This window comes from Heterocephalus glaber, unplaced genomic scaffold (genome assembly GCF_053883595.1).
Source record: "Heterocephalus glaber isolate CG9 unplaced genomic scaffold, H.glaber_assembly_v1.0 deba00001457, whole genome shotgun sequence".
Classification (NCBI taxonomy): domain Eukaryota; kingdom Metazoa; phylum Chordata; class Mammalia; order Rodentia; family Bathyergidae; genus Heterocephalus; species Heterocephalus glaber.
Genome location: NW_028258305.1, coordinates 48,214,450 through 48,227,983, shown reverse-complemented (window position 1 = coordinate 48,227,983; position 13,534 = coordinate 48,214,450).

Below are 13,534 nucleotides of genomic sequence, written 5' to 3'. Positions count from 1 at the left end.
CCTCTAGCAGGTATAGGGTGCACTGGTGGGCAGGACATGGCAGGGGAACTGCTCACTTCCTGACCACAGCAAAGGGGAAACAGGAGGGGCTGGTCCTCACACTGCCCTCAGGGGTGCTGCCACCTCTGACAGCTCCACCTGGGGATCAGCCCTTTAACACGTGGGCCATTGGATGGCTCTCAGCATCAAACTACAGCCAGATGTGACCCCACCCTCAGGACCTTCTGATCACATGGAGAAGATGATAGCAAGAAATCAGCGAAGGTTATCAGAAGACTTCCAAAATCTCTCATCTAAGGGGGTTCTTGTTGAAGAGATGGTACTTTTGAATCTTTTCATGATAAGCTGGATCTTCCAAGTAAAAGAGATTAAGCAAAGCTCAGAAATGGGGAATCTAAGGGATTACTTAAAACATTATGGGCATTCCAATATATTTATATCATAATGATTCTGCAAGTATACAGTGAGAAACTACAAACAACACGTAAGTTCAACCTGATCCTCAAAATTCTTAAGTAGAAAATTAATGAGTTTTCAATTTATTTTATTGTCTGTTAGGAAGCAATTGACTCACTGAATATTTTTGAGTGAAAGCCTGGATGATTATAACTAGATTCATGCTGTTCAATATGCTAGCCACTAACTATATTTTAAAATGCATTTATTTATTATTTAAATTAAATAAAATTAAAATTCAGTTCTTCTGTTACACCAGCCATATTTGAGGGGCTCAATGGCTACCATGTATGTGGCTAGCATGTATTTTATTAGATGATAAAGAACATCCCTATTATGGCAGAAATTTATAATAGACAGTGTTGTACTAGAGGTTAGGCACTGACACTGGTATTAGTAAGGGCTGTGGAGCTTAGGAAGTAGAAAGAGAGACGGGAAAGAAGCAGTGTAACCAATGGATAATCTCGAAGCAGTACTGGAAAATGGTAACTGGATTCTCAGCTGTAATGGTTCCTCCCTGTCTATGTGGGATGTGCCAAGACTCACAGGAGATGCTTGAAATGATGGCTGGTATAACCATGTGTGCTTTGTTGTATTCTATATGCATTCCTTTGGAAGATTTGATTTATAAATTAGTCACAATAAGAGATTACTAATAACCAATGTTAGAATAAATGTAACCAAAAGCTCTAATGAAATTGCCTGCATTGTGATTTCTTGCAGTTTTGATCTTTATTTAATACAATAAGGGTGACTTGAACACAGGAGCTGTGAGCCTGAGACGGCCAGTCTGACAACAGACAGTCTGACAACAGACAGCGGAGACGGCTGCTATCGCCAAGCGGCCAACAGGCAGGAATGCCAACTCCGCTGAATTGTATAAAGACCAACGCTGACTAAGACGTGTAACAAAAGGGTAGCATGTACAATGTTTTTGTTTGTTTGTGTTTGTGTTTTATTTTGATAAAGTAAAAGTATTGACATAATAGTAAATATCCCTAATTGCCAATCTTGGTATCTATAATACCCTTAAATGATTTTATTCATTTATCAAGTATTTACTGATTATTTTCCAGATGAACAAATATAGGGGATATAAAGACTTCTCCAACCCAGGTCTCGAATCCCACATTTTGGGGAGAGGACAGTTGTGAACGTGAGTCATCACAGCACAGTGTGCTCAGTGTAGAAAGACTGAAATGGAGAAAAGCATCAAATGTGTGTGAGCACGGAGGAAGGAAGCCTCTCCGGCAAAGTTAGGAAGTGTTTCTCAGAGAAGGTGGTGAGGTCTTTCTGAGTTTGGTTTATTTGAGAGGCAGGAAAGGCAAATCATTTGAAGTCTGAACGCTGGAGATGATGTTGTCCACGTTCCATTTTGGGAAGACACCGAGCAGTGGTGGGCAGGGGGGTGGAGAGGGGATGTTAGGGAGCACCAGCTAGAACCCTGCTGGTGAGGCAGACTTGGCTGGGACCAGCAAGGAGTGGGGCCAAGGTTCACTTAGGAGTGGTAAGAACCCTGGACATCATGGCACTTGAGGGTTAAGTGAGAAGGGCCTCATGGGAGCCTCTTGGGGCTGGCTTTGGAGCACAGACATGCAGAGGTGCCAGTCACCAAGACACCAAGCTCGGGGAGGGAGAAGGGGTGGGGCAGAAAGCTGAGATGAGTTTGGTGGGCCTGACTCTGCAGGTCCTGTGGGCCATGCAGGAGCAGATGACGTTCAAACATCACTCAAATGTTATCTCTCGCTTATGGATTAAATGGTCTACTTAAGCATCATTTGAGGTCTCCATTTTTTCCCCGCTACGACTGATTGCATCTGCCTCAGCAGATGTGGCTGGTGGAAGGTGAGGCGCAGTTCTCAGAGCTACGCAGGGTAGGAATGATACGGAATTTTGTAGCACTTCAGGCTTCCACATAAACTTGAATCTTAGATTCTTCTTCACTTTCTTACCTTGAAACTTCCCTGAGAGGTATTCAACTGATTATTTCCTCCTATAAAACATGCCGGTCACTTTCTCGCTTCTCATCCTTTCTGGCCCCTTCCCTTGACACTGCATTTTTCTCTTTGTTTGGATTTTTTTCTTAACAAATGTTTTTACCTACTTAGAAGTTAAATTTTATTCTTGGATGTATTCCTAAACCTCCCTTTGCTCTCCCACATCATCTGCTACAAGATAGTCCTTAGAAAAATAGCTTTGAAAAAGAGCATTTTAGAGATCTGTGAAAACTTTGCAAACAACTTGTAAACTGCTCGGATTTTACTGAGTTAAAAGTTGAGGTCCAGGGAGGAGGGACTTGTTCAAGGACATATCACTAGGTGGCTCGCATATACATTTGTTTATACATCTAAATCCCTTCAAGGTCAATTATTTGATAGTGCTTTCTATTAAAAGTTTGGACAGTGCATTTATTTTTAAAGTATTAATTTGCTGAATTGTCAATGTATTTTTTGAAATTCTGCTTTTAAAAACACTTCTACATTTTCCCTGGTCATTGAATTAATTATTCATTATATTCATTATACAAAACTTGGAAAATATTGAAAATTAGGCAGAAGATTTTAAGTCTCCCGTGAGTTCATTGCAGTTATACAAAGTATTACTTTGCTATAGGTTTCCATTTATATTTTCCCTGCATTTTCAAGTCACCATTTTTACGACAATTTTTAGCACCCTTTCTAATACGTATTTATGATGTATACCCTTATTTGAACAGTCATAATTACTTTGTCATAGTTAATCATCCTTTTATAAGAGAAATATTAATCTATCCAGCTAATAATATTTGGATATTTGGTTCATTTTCTATTTTTAATATGTATTATGTCAGAAGGAACTTTGTTGGACTTAAAGTCATGTCCTACCTTGGCGGTGGCTCCCTGGTGGTCTAAATGGAGGACACTATGTAAAGGGGGAAGCAGTGGCCTGTGAGGGTGACACTGCAGTCCGAGACTGCCTCAGCCCGCACAGCACAGGTACCTGCTTATGGCTGTGACAGCTGGCTTTGGACACTCACTCCCCGGCTCCCAGGCTCCAGGAGAAGACCTTTTGAGGCAGACAGAGATGTGCGTGCAGTTCGTGTCGGAGGCAGCTGATGCCTGCCCTGTTCATGACAACTTGCCCAAATGGCCATAAGTTTCGACTATATTAATACCAGAGTTATAATAGTTAAACTAATGAGGGCACAGTTTTATATTTCCAGAATGCAGACTTTATAAATATATATTATAGCGGCACAGTCTACCTGGATATTTTATAAAACCGTAATATCTTGTGCATAACACCTTGCTGTATTCCTTAAGTACCGAAGAAGGAAGAAGGGAGGGACTTCTCGTGACCCATGCCAGCTGAAATTTATGCCTCTGAATCCTAGATTAAAAACTTTTACCTGGAAGAGAATTGAAAATGAACAGTCATTCCCCTGAAGCCAGATTGAATGCAAGTGGTCTGTAATCATTTATACAATTGATCTGCTTTCAGTTTCACTGATTTCCAGATACAGATTAACACGGATAAAGATAGGCCTCAACTGCAGGTCATTTGGAAGCAAGGGTGCTACAGACTCTCTGCAGCCCTGTCCCTGTTCAGCTCCCCTGAGAGTCTTCACAGACACAGGGTCCTCTACCAGTTTCCATGGTACAGCGAGCATGTCCAGCTGCTGGTGCAGCTGGGACGCTGGAGTGGATCCAGAGGAAGAGGAGCAGTTCGCCCCAGAGACCAGGTGGGGGCCGAGCCCAGGGTGTGCACAGGAGGCATGGACTCAGTGAGGAGCACGTAACATGGCAGAGAGAACAATGGTGCCAGTGAAGTTACAAAGGTAGTCAGGAGGCTCCGTCACCACAGCCGAGGTGCCAAAGGGGTTTGAACTTTGGTGGGGCTAAGCCAGTGAGTTCTTACCAGGCTGGGACGCTCAATTTCCACTCCAAATAATAAAAGGTAGTTAAAGCTGTTGAGCTTAACTGGCCACACAGCCGCAAGTGGGCATGTGTTATGACTTCATTTATTGGAGGGCAGTTGGCCAAGGTCATATTCACTGATGCGTCACCCAGCCTGCTTCCATGTCTATGGACAGAAATATTTTTAGTAATTATGTCCAATTGTTTCATGGGTGAAGTAGCAGTAAGAGCTACTAAAAGTAGTGCTTTAGTGGAATTCCTCTGTAGATGATCTTCTGTCTGACCTTCTGTACTTTATCTCCCAAAGATTAGCTTGTGGTGTTAATTATAGGGTAAGTAAGCAGTCACTTCCTATAGCAAATCAGCCAAAGTCCAGGTTTGCTCTGGAGGTCCCAGGGATCAGGGCTCTGTGTTTCTTCAGGTTTCAATTTACCAGCCTCAAACCACTTAAAAGCAGGAGGAGGAGAGGCTGGGGAGTGATCGGTTTACAAGTGACCTGGGAGTTCACAGCTTTCATCCCTCGAAATCACAGTCCATAGAATAGGCCTTGTGCAGATGCAATTGGAACAAATTGACTCAGGAGCCTTGCTTTCAGGATTGGAAACCCCTGTCTTATCAGTGTCCCCAGGCCTGAATTGCTGGAATCAAATGTTTCACAGAGGATGGTAGCTGCTGAGTTCAAATAGGGAATGTGAGCCCTGAGCCAGAGCAGGCCTTAAGTGGCACCCAACTGTGTTAATTGGTTAATAGGACTCTAACTAGTTTAGAGACTGCAGAGTCCGGGCAGAAGAATTGGCTGAGCGGGATTTCTTCTCTCTAGGCAAGTGCGAGATGTAACTGAAACAATGTACACCCAGCCCAGCTTCAAATCAGGCTGCAGCTGTACTGACAGTTTTTAGATGTCTTTTTAGAGATGCCTTTAGAAGTTTTAATGTTTTAAAGAAAGGTAGTATTTCCAACACGGAGCCTGAAGTTGGCTTGTCAAAGCACTTTACATCCTCAGGAAGCCAAGATCGCGCCAAATAAACATTCTATCCAAAACGAAGTGGGAAGGGGAGGGGCCAAGAATTCAGATGATCTCGAGTGATTCGCAAAGTAGAATAAGCCTGGAATCTGTTTTAATTTAGATACAGAAAGCCTGGCTTTTTAAAATTAGGAAATCAGTAGTCTTTCTTAAACTGTCATTCTTTGGTGTCATTTGTTTTACTCTTAGGCTGTTCAATCTAAATTTGACACTTGCCTACCTAAAGCATTCAAGAGTGCTTCAGTGCCCCTCAGCATAATGGCCAGGTGTCTCTGCCTGCTGTTTTTGAAGACAAGAAGGGCCTTCGTTCCCTGGGTGAGTCTGTCCCGTAGAGTGATATTTCCATGCACATCCCACACTTCCTCGGTCTCCTGCAGTTATGGGAAGCTCTGCCTCTTAGCTCTTGCTGCCCCCGTACACTGGAGATTCCACTCATTCTTCAAACACAACATGGTTTTAAATTTTCCCATCTTTCAAAAGTTTCCTATTTTACTAAATTTCCCTCCAACAACCTCCTTCTTCTCCAGCCATCTCCACTGCTCACGCAGGCGGTCCCTCTCTCACTGCTACCTCTTCTGTGGCTCTGGCCCTGGGCGCAGCTCGGGAAGCCAGTTTCCCAGCCTTAGGACGAAACCTCCCTTGTGGTCCCTTCACACCCTCCATTTCCTGCGTCTGGCCCTTTGATCACACTGTGTTGCATTTTCCTGCCATTTCATCCGTTCTCCACTACACTGTGTCTTTTATTTTCATCCTTTATTTCTCAGGATCTAGCATATCCCTCACCACACAGGAATTAAACATTTTGAATTACATTGTGCTTCCAGTCCCATTGGCTACCTTAGAATCAACTCCTCATTAACCAGGCCCATGATCCTATTATTGCATAGATTTAAGCCTGTCATTCATAATAAATTATTACCCAGCAGTCCTGGATGTGTTCTGTCCCCCGGGGATGGTAGCAGTCATCCATGGGAGGTCCCAGTTATTTTTCCTTAAGTGCAAGAACCACAGTGCTCATGAGCTGGAGTGCTTGGGTCGTATTTGTAGAAGGATGCAATGCCAAAGGGATTCTCTATGGAATTATGAGAAAAGGAAGTATAACTGTTAAAACTTCTTTAGAGAGATGCAATCTCAGATAGACAACTTAAGAGAGCAGGAATGACTATTTCCCAGAAAATGAGTTTCTGAGAAAATATATTTTGAATAACTCAAAAATAATCTTAAAGACTTCATTTTAGGACCTCTGTCTCTTGGAGGTAGGGGTTCACTTTTACGTGGTTTTTTGAGCTGGTAAGCACTCACCGAATGCACTTTCTGTTCCCTGTTTTGTCCTGGAACTTGGAGAGGCTGAGCATGGAGTCTTCCAGTCTTCCAGGGGGCTGACGTATGTTCGTGTTTACTAGGGAAGAAGATGCAGACCAACCCGATGACAGTCTCTGCTTTTGTAATTCACTGAGATCAAGTTACTCAGTACATGGGCCAGAGTCAAGGTGTGCGACATGCAGCCCAGATGGAAAGTGGAAAACAAGAAAGCTTCCATCCTTAGTAAGAGCAACAGTCGTCACTCAGGAAGGCATCATTGCTATCTCAGATGCTGAGTACATTTGTGTCTTTCACCCTCACAGCAAGCCTGCGATCTCACTGTAACTGTGATTGCTGTTCTGCTGATTAAATGAAGGAAGGCTGCATGCACAGCACACCCACCTCCTGCTGGAACCTGCTAGGGAAGAGTCTATGCCCATGCTCATTTCCTTCTGCTAATCTGGATAGAGCCAAATGGTGAAATGGCCACGTAACATATTTTGCACTGGAATTATTATAGTAATGTGTGCCCTTCGAGGGTGTGACATGGTATACATGGAACACCTAGCATGCTGCTTAGTACGATAAATGGTACTCAAACTGTGACATTGATTACGGTCATTTGTGCCCTTGAAAATGGAATTTTTATATACACAAACACACTCCGAAGAATATTTTTCTTTTGTTTGATGTCAAGTACTTCTCAATTCCATATTTTTGTTTTGAAGTTTATGGTGATCTTTTTTTTTTGTATTAAATTCTTTTATTGATACATTGTAGGTATACAACACAATTACATTTCTCATTGGGAATTGTACCTTTACATGATGCATCTTGGTTCTTATTTTTTCCCCATTCCTAGCCCTCCCTTCATGCCCTCCACCCTTCCCTATTTACAAAGACTTTATTTCCATTTTTTCCATTTCTCATCATTTTTCCTTTCCCTTCTTTCCTTTCCCCTGCCCCTCCCACTACCCCTACCCCTTTGGACCTTTTCTTCCTATTTTACATTATCGATTATTCATTCTAATCATTGGTACATTTTAGGTATACAATATAATGACATTCATCATTGGAAATTTGCACCTTTACATAGTCTCTCTTGGTTCTTATTTTTTCACCCTTGCCCAGCCCTCCCTTCAACCCCTCCAGTCCTCCCTATTTACAAAGATTTTGTTCCTATTTTTCCATTTTCTCATATTAATCCCATTCCCTTCTATCTTTTCCCCTAGACCTCCCACTTCCTTCCCCTTTGCCCGTTTTCTTCCTATTTCACATTACCTATTATACATTTAGTCCTTATTTACACTTTCAGTTTCTCACACCAGAGAAACTATTCGGTATTTAAACATGTGTGTCCTATTTATTTCACTCAAGAGTATCACCTCAATGTGCATCCACTCAGCTATAAATGTCTCTAATTTCTCATTTTTTATGGCTGAGTAGTACTCCATTTTAGAAAAAACCACATTTTCTTTATCCAGTCTCCAGTTGATGGGTATTTGGGCTGTTTCCAAGTTTTAGCTATTACAAAGTGTGCTGCTATGAACATGGGTGCACATATATCACTGTGGTATGATTCTTTTAATTCTTTGGGGAAGATCCCCAGCAGTGGAATAGTGGGGTCAAATGGGACTTCCAGTCCTAGTTCTTTGAGGTATCTCCACACTGATTTCCACAGTGCTTGCACCAGTCTACACTCCCACCAGCAGTGGAGCAGGGTTCCTCTTTCCCCACAGCCCCGCCAGCATTGGTTATTGGTTGATTTCATGATAGCAGCCATTCTTTCTGGAGTGAAGTGGAATCTCAGCATTGTTTTCATTTGTATCTCTTGAATGACCAGTGATGTTGAGCATTTTTTCATGTATTTATTTGCTATTTCTACTTCTTTGTCTGAGAAATGTCTGTTCATTTCAGATGCCCATTTTCAGATTGGGTCTTTAAATTTGGGAGGTCTGATCTTTTTAAGTTCTTTATAGATTCGAGATAGTAGACCTTTGTCTGAGGAAGAGCAGATGAAGATTTTTTCCCACATTGTGGGTTGTCTCTTCACACTGCTGGTGGTTTCTCTTGCTGTGCAGAAGCTTTTTAATAAGAAGAGATCCCACTTGTTGATTGTTTGTGCTAGTTCATGGGCAACTGAGGTTTTGTTCATAAAATCTTTTCCTACACCGATGTCTTCAAGGGTTCTACCTAACCTCTGTTCCAACTGGTTCAGAGTTTCTATTTTAATATTTAGATCTTTAATCCATTTTGATTTTAGTTTAGTGCATGGTGAGAGATATAGGTCTAGTTTTAATCTTTGGCAAGTTGAAGCCCAATTATTCCAGCACCATTTATTAAAGAGGCTATCTTTCCTCCAGTGAGGGTGTTTGGCTCCTTTGTCAAAGATGAGATGGCTGAGTGTGTCTGGCGTTGTTTCTGCATCTTCTAATCTGTTCCACTGGTCCTCAAGTCTGTTTCTTTGCCAGTACCATGCTGTTTTTATCACAGTAGCTTTGTAGTATAGTTGTAGGTTGGGGATTGTGATACCCCCTGCCATGTCTCTGTTACCTAGAATTGCTTTTGCTATTCTGGGTCTCTTCTTGCTCCAAATGAATTTTTGGATTGTTTTCTCGAGGTCTATGAAGTATGCTGCTGGGATCTCAATTGGAATTGCATTAAATCTATATAGCAGTTTTGGAAGTATGGCCATTTTCACTATATTAATCCTTCCTACCCAGGAGCAGGGGATGTCTGTCCATTTTCTGATATCATCTTCAATCTCTCTTTTCAGAATGCCATAGTTTTCAGAGAAGAGGCCTTTGATTTCTTTCGTTAGGATGATTCCTAGGTATTTCAGTTTTTTGGATGCTACTGTGAAAGGAATTATTTGCCCTATTTCTCTCTCAGTGAGTCTGTCATTGGTGTAGAGGAATGCTATTGATTTTTGTGTGTTAACCTTGTAACCAGCTACTTGACTGAATTTGGTTATTAAGTCTAGAAGACTTTTGGTGGAGTTCTTGGGGTCTTCTATATAGCGTATCATGTCATCTGCAAATAATGACAATTTGACTTCTTCATTACCTATCTTTATTCCTTTTATTTCTTTCTTTTGTCTAATTGCTGTGGCTAATGTTTCCAGAACTATATTGAACAAGAGTGGTGATAGTGGACATCCTTGTCTTGTTCCTGATTTTGGTGTGAAGGATTTCAGCTTTTGACCATTTAGTATGATATTGGCTGTTGGTTTTTCATAGATGGCTTCTATCAGTTTGAGGTAGAGACCATCTATTCCAATTTTTTGTAGAGTTTTTATCATAAATGCATGTTGGATTTTTTCAAATGCTTTTTCTGCGTCTATAGAGATAATCATATGGTTTTTGTCCTTGGCTCTATTGATATAGTGTATTACATTAATTGATTTGCGTATATTGAACCATCCCTGCATCCCTGGGATGAATCCCACTTGATCAGGGTGTATGATCTTCTTGATGATCTTCTGCATTCTGTTTGCCATTATCTTATTAAGGATTTTTGCATCTATGTTCATTAGTGAGATTGGCCTATAGTTCTCTTTTTCAGTTGGGTCTTTCTCTGCTTTGGGGATCAAGGTGATGCTTGCTTCCAGGAATGAATTTGGGAGTATTGCTTCCCTTTCAATTTCATTGAAGAGTTTAAACAGTAGTGGCAGCAGTTCCTCTCTAAATGTCTTGTAGAATTCAGCAGTGAAGCCATCAGGGCCCGGGATTTTCTTAGTTGATAAGTTTTGAATTACATTTTCAATTTCATTGGTTGATATTGGGTTGTTCAGAATTTTTAGGTCTTCTTCGTTCAACTTTGGCAATTCATATGTATCTAGGAATCTGTCCATTTCTTCTGTGTTGTCCATCTTATTGGCGTATAGGTTCTGGAAGTAGGTATTGATGATCCTCTGGATTTCTGCTGGGTCTGTTGTCATTTCACCCTTTTCATTCCTAATTGTATGGATTTGGGCCTTTTCTTTCCTTTTTCTGACAAGGTTGGCTAAAGGTTTGTCAATTTTGTTGATTCTTTTGAAGAACCAACTCTTGGGTTCATTGGTTTTTTGTATCATTCTCTTAGTCTCCATTGCATTGATTTCTCCTCTGATCTTTATAATTTCCTCCCTTCTATGAGCTTTGGGGTTGTCCTGCTCTTCTTTTTCTAGAAGCTTGAGGTTCAGCATCAGGTTGTTTAATTGGGATTGTTCTGTTTTCCTAATATGCACATTCACTGCTATAAATTTCCCTCGTAAGACAGCTTTCATTGTGTCCCATAGATTCCAATATGTTGTATTGTCATTGTCATTTAATTGAAGGAACCATCTGATTTCTTCTTTAATTTGCTCTGTGACCCATTGGTTATTCAGAAGTGTGTTGTTCAATTTTCACATGTTTATGAAATTTTTTGAGTTTCTTTTGCTATGGATCTCCAATTTCATTGCACTATGGTCTGATAATATACAGGGGATAACTTCAATTCCTTTGCGCTGACTTAAACATGTTCTCTGTGTGAGTACATGGTCTATTTTGGAGAATGACCCATGTGCAGCTGAGAAGAATGTGTATTCTGATTTTGTGGGGTGGAACACTCTGTAAACATCTGTTAAGTTCATTTGTTCAAGAGTTCTATTGAGTTCTAGTATTTCATTACTTGTTTTTAGTCTAGTTGATCTATCTATTTGTGACAGTGGGGTGTTGAGGTCCCCCATTACAATTGTATTAATGCATATATGACTTTTCATGTCTGTTAGTATTTGTTTTATATAGTTGGGTGCACTAGTGTTTGGTGCATGGATATTTATGATTGTCATCTCTTCCTGTTGGATTCTTCCCTTTACAAGTATGTAATGTCCTTCTTTGTCTCTCTTAATCAGTGTTGGTTTGAAATCTACTTGATCTGCCAAGAGGATAGCTATTCCTGCTTTTTTTCGGGTTCCTGTTGCATGGAGTATTGTTTTCCACCCTTTAACTTTCAGTCTATGAGTTTCCTTTTGAATTAAGTGTGTTTCTTCTATGCAGCATATTGTTGGATTTTGCTTCTTGACCCATTCTGCCAGTCTATTTCTTTTGATTGGTGAATTGAGACCATTCACGTTGATGGTTATAACTGAAATGTATTGACTTATCATTGCCATGACTTTTTCTTTTTGTTGGGTTCTCCCCCTTTACATTTAATTTCTTGTCATGCCAGATGGGTACATTCTGCTTTGCTTCCTGGGGTTGTGATCCTCAATGTCTGTTCCTAGGATATTGTGTAAAATTCTTTGGAGCGGTGGTTTAGTATTCACAAAGTTCCTAAGGCACTCTTTGTCATGAAAGTATCTTATTTCTCCATCAATTTTGAAAGATAGTTTTTCAGGGTACATCAATCTGGGTTGGAGGCTGTTTTCTTTTAGGGCTTGGAATATGTCACTCCAAGCTCTTCTTGCCTTGATGGTTTGTGTTGAGAAGTCTGCTGTCATTCTGATGGGCTTTCCTTTGTATGTGACTTGTTTCTTTTCTCTGACTGGTTGGAGAACTTTGTTCTTCTGTTGGGTTTCTGGAATCTTAACAATTATATGCCTATGTGTAGATTCTTTTTGATCAAGGCTATTTGGAGTCCTATATGCCTCACTTATCTGTATGTCAAGCTCTTTTCCCCTGCTTGAGAAGTTTTCTGCCATTATTTCTGTGAAGAGATTTTTTTATGTCATCTCCACTCTCTCCTGTTTCTTCATTGAGCCCAATCAATCTTATGTTATTCTTTTTTGCATCATCTAGCAGCTGCTGGATTGATTTCTCATGTTCCCTTATAATTTTGAAGCAATTTTTCTTTTCCTGGTCATTAATTGCAATCTTATCTTCTATATCTGCAATTCTGTCCTCACATTGGCTCATTCTGCTGTGTAGACTTTCACTGGAGTTTTTCATGTCCTGGAAATCTATTTGCATCTGTTTTATGGATTCCATTTGTTTCTCATGTTGGGATTCCATCATATTCCTCAGCTCCTCTCTAGACTTATTAATCATGTCTTGCACTAGGGGCACAATTTCTCCTGTTATCTGAGAAATTATTTCTGATTTCATTTTTTCCAGATCCCCTTTTGTTTCCAGTTCAGTGGGTCCAGGTGGTTGAGTATCAGAGTGTTCCATGTCATTTCCATTTGGGATTGCTGTAGGTGATCTGGAAGTCTGGTTTTGAGACTTATTTACGTGTTTTCTCATTTTGACTAGGGCAGGGGGCTGTTACCACCTGCATGGATTACCTCCTCTGAGCTGGGTGAGGTGGGCCAGGGTCCGCGAGCAGTGGTAGGGATGGTGACCCAAAAGCTCTTTCCTGTGGGCTGGGAGCAGCCGGAGGGATGGTGGCCAGGAAACCCCTTCCTCTGGACCAGGAGCAGTGGGATGGTGGCTCAGAAGCCCCTTCCTCTGGGCCAGGAGCAGTGGGACAGAAGGTGGCCCAAAAGCCCTTTCCTCTGGGCTGGGAGCAGCAGGAGGGATGGTGACTGGGAAGCCCCTTCCTCTGGACCAGGAGCAGCAGGATGACGGCTCAGAAGCCCCTACCTCTGGGCCGGGAACAGTGAGACTCAGTACCTTGGTCTGGTGGTCTGGTGTCCTCTGCATCTTTGTATTGTGGAATCAGGTGTCTGCCTGTCTGCAGTGGGGTGATTCGGTGTCTTCTGCATGAGACAGGACCTCGGTAGGGCGTGCACAGACCTGCCTGTCTGCAGCGGGCTGATTTGGTGTGTGTTCCATGCGACTGGGGACCTTGGTAGGGTGTGGGCAGACCTGCTTGTCTGCAACGAGGTGATTTGGCATCTTCCATGTGACTCAGGACCTTGGTAGGGTGTGACAGAGATCTTTATTAACACCTG